Source organism: Aristolochia californica, unplaced genomic scaffold (assembly GCF_029961685.1).
Source record: "Aristolochia californica isolate CCGP_79_NKW_82.1479 unplaced genomic scaffold, dmAriCali1.0.hap1 SCAF_12, whole genome shotgun sequence".
Taxonomy (NCBI): domain Eukaryota; kingdom Viridiplantae; phylum Streptophyta; class Magnoliopsida; order Piperales; family Aristolochiaceae; genus Aristolochia; species Aristolochia californica.
In genome coordinates, this window is record NW_027181793.1 from 13,806,363 (window position 1) to 13,810,560 (window position 4,198).

Sequence of the window (4,198 nt, forward strand, 5' to 3'; positions counted from 1 at the left end):
GAAAACTCAAAGTTTTGATTTAAGAAAAAAATGTACATCTAAAATGGAGATGCACGATGCACAAATGTAGAGAAATATAATTCCAAAGAGTGTCTGTGATTTTTAAGGATTGTAAGCTCTTTTCAGTTTTTTGGTTCTCAGGTTTTGGAATCATCGGGAAAAGAGGGAGGTGGGGGATTTTTAATTGAGTGTTGACTCCCAATCTGTAAGTCATTTCTTACAATAATATAGCCCGTTACGAATGAAAAATCACTTTACAATCATCGATGATTGTTAGGTCAGCTTTTTGCAAACGGGCAAAATAATGGCTTGTTTGACACGGATAAATATCCCACCGCACGTTCACTTAAGAATTTAATGAGCGTTTGTTATTCTCATTAAAAGCTTTGGATCCATAGGTCATTTGCATCTTTAACATGATTCAAGCATGCATATCCATTTTTAAAACACGTGTAGAAGAAATCTTTTTCTTGTAAAATTCCAAGCTATTAGGGTTGAACTAGTGGAATTTCCCAATCTTGGATAACAAGACTTTTGTGTTCATTTATGGTTTGTGAATAAATTTTCTTTACCTTCATTTTTTATTTTTTTAAATATTTTCCATACATAAACTCTAAAATTTTCATTTTGTTCTTAAAAATTTGACTTTTTTTTTTTTTTTTTTTGGTATGTTGGGTGTGCGAAAACTCAAAATTTTGATTTAAGAAAAAAGTGTAGATCTAAAATGGTGATGCACAACGCACAAATTTAGAAAGAGATAATTCCACCGCACGTTCACTAGAGAATTTAATGAGCATATGTTATTCTCTTTAAAAGCTTTGGATCCATAGGTCATTTGCATCTTTAACATGTTTCAAGCATGCATATGCATTTTTAAAACACGTGTAGAAGAAATCTCTTTCTTGTAAAATTCCAAGTTATTACAGTTGATCTAGTGGAATTTCCCAAACTTGGATAAGAAAAGTTTTGTGTTCATTTTTGGTGTGTGAATCAATTTTCTTTACTTACGTTTGTTATTGTTTTAAATTTTTTCCTTACATAAACTCTAAAATTTACATTTTGTTGTGATCTATTTACCTTTTTTTGTTTACGGCATGAAGGGAGAACGAAAACGCAAAGTTTTGATTTAAGAAAAAAGTGTGCATTGAAAATGGAGATGCACAATGCACAATGCACAAATGTAGAGAGATATAATTCCAAACAGTGTCTGTGATTTTTAAGGATTGTGAGCTCTTTTCTGTTTTTAGTTCTCAGGTTTTGCAATCGTCGGGAAAAGGGGGAGGCGGGGGATTTTTAATTGAGTGTTGACTCCCAATCCGTAAGTCATTTCTTACAATAATATAGCCCATTACGAATGAAAAATCACTTTACAATATCTATGATTGTTAGGTCAGCTTTTTGCAAACGGGCAAAATAATGGCTTGTTTGACTCGGGTAAATATCCCGTCGCACGTTTACTTTAGAATTTAATGAGCGTTTGTTATTCTCATTAAAAGCTTTGGATCCATAGGTCATTTGCATCTTTAATATGTTTCAAGCATGCATCTCCATTTTTAAAACACGTGTAGAAGAAATCTCTTTCCATTAAAATTCGAAGCTATTAGGGTTGAACTAGTGGAATTTCCCAATCTTGGATAACTAACTTTTCAGTTCATTTGTGGTGTGTGATCAATTTTCATTACTCTCATTTGTTATTGTTTTAATTTTTTTCCATAGATAAACTCTAAAATTTTCATTTTGTTGTGATCTATTTACCTTTTTTTGTTTACGGCAGGAAGGGAGAACGAAACCTCAAAGTTTTGATTTAAGAAAAAAGTGTACTTCTAAAATGGAGATGCACAACGCACAAATGTAGAGAGATATAATTCCAAAGAGTGTCTGTGATTTTTAAGGATTGTAAGCTCTTTTCAGTTTTTTGTTCTCTGGTTTTGCAATCGTCGGGAAAAGGGGGAGGCAGGGGATTTTTAATTGAGTGTTGACTCCCAATCCGTAAGTCATTTCTTACAATAATATAGCCCGTTACGAATGAAAAATCACTTTACAATCATCTATGATTGTTAGGTCAGCTTTTTGCAAACGAGCAAAATAATGGCTTGTTTGACTTGGGTAAATATCCCGCCGCACGTTCACTTAAGAATTTAATGAGCGTTTGTTGTTCTCATTGAAAGCTTTGGATCCATAGGTCATTTGCACCTTTAACATGTTTCAAGCATGCATATCCATTATTAAAACACAAGTAGAAGAAATATCTTTCTTGTAAAATTCAGAGCTAATAGGGTTGAACTAGTGGAATTTCCCAATCTCGGATAACAAGACTTTTGTTTTCATTTGTGGTTTGTGAATAAATTTTCTTTACTTACATTTTTTATTTTTTTTTATTTTTTCCATGCACAAACTCTAAAATTTTCATTTTGTTGTTATCAATTTGCCTTTTTTTTAACTGTATGTAGGGGGTGCGAAAACTCAAAATTTTGATTTAAGAAAAAAGTGTACATCTAAAATGGAGATGCACAATGCAAAAATTTAGAAAGAGATAATTCCAAAGAGTGTCTGTAATTTTTAGGGATCGTAAGCTCTTTTTAGTTTTTATATCTCTTGTTTTGCAATCGTCGGGAAAAGGGGGAGGCGGGGGATTTTTAACTGAGTGTTGACTCCCTATCCATAAGTCATTTCTTACAAAAATATAGCCCGTTACACATGATAAATCACTTTACAATTCATCTATGATTGTTAGGTCAGCTTTTTGCAAACGGGCAAAATAATGGCTTGTTTGACTCGGGTAAATATCCCACCGCACGTTCACTAGAGAATTTAATGAGCGTATGTTATTCTCTTTAAAAGCTTTGGATCCATAGGTCATTTGCATCTTTAACATGTTTCAAGCTTGCATATCCATTTTTAAAACACGTGTAGAAGAAATCTCTTTCTTGAAAAATTCCAAGCTATTAGGGTTGAACTAGTGGAATTTTCCAAACTTAGATAACAAAAGTTTTGTGTTCATTTTTGGTGTGTGAATAAATTTTCTTTACTTACATTTGTTATTGTTTTAAATTTTTTCAATACATAAACTCTAAAATTTTCATTTTGCTGTGATCTATTTGCCTTTTTTTGTTTATGAGATGAAGGGAGAGAGAAAACTTAAAGTTTTGATTTAATAAAAATGTGTACATTTAAAATGGAGACGCACAGTGCACAAATGTAGAGAGAGATAATTCCAAAGAGTGTCTATAATTTTTAGGGAATTTAAGCTCTTTTTTGTTTCTATATCTCTGGTTTTGCAATTGTCGAGAAAAGGGGGAGGCGGGGTGTTTTTAACTATGTGTTGACTCCCAAGCCGTAAGTCATTTCTTACAAAAATATAGCCCATCACGGATGATAAATCACTTTACAATCATCTATGATTGTTAGGTAAGCTTTTTGTAAACGGAAAAAGTAATGTCTTGTTTGACTCTGGTAAATATCCCACCGCACGTTCATTGAGAATTTAATGAGCGTTTGTAATTCTTTTTAAAAGCTTTGGATCCATAGGTCATTTGCATCTTTAACATGTTTCAAGCATGCATATCCATTTTTAAAACACGTGTAGAAGAAATCTCTTTCTTGTAAAATTCCATGCAAATAGGGTTGAACTAGTGGAATTTCCCAAACTTGGAAAAAAAAACTTTTGTGTTCATTTGTGGTGTGTGAATAAATTTTCTATACTTACATTTGTTATTGTTTTAATTTTTTTTCACACATAAACTCTAAAATTGTCCTTTTGTTGTGATCTATTTGCCTGTTTTTGTTTACAGGTTGAAGGGAGAGCGAAAACTCAAAGTTTGGATTTAAGAAAAAAGTGTACATCTAAAATGGAGATGCACAATGCACAAATTTAGAGAAAGATAATTCCAAAGAGTGTTTTTAATTTTTAGGGATTGTAAGATATCTTTTTAGTTTTTATATCTCAGGTTTTGCAATCGTCCCGAAAAGGGGGAGGCGGGGTATTTTTAACTGATTGTTGACTCCCAATCCGTATGTCCTTTCTTACAAATATATAGCCCGTTACTCATGATAAATCACATTACAATCATCTATGATTGTTAGGTCAGCTTTTTGCAAACGGGCAAAATAATGGCTTGTTTGTATCAAGTAAATATCCCGCCGCACGTTCACTTCAGAATTTAACGAGTGTTTGTTATTCTCTTTAAAAGCTTTGGAT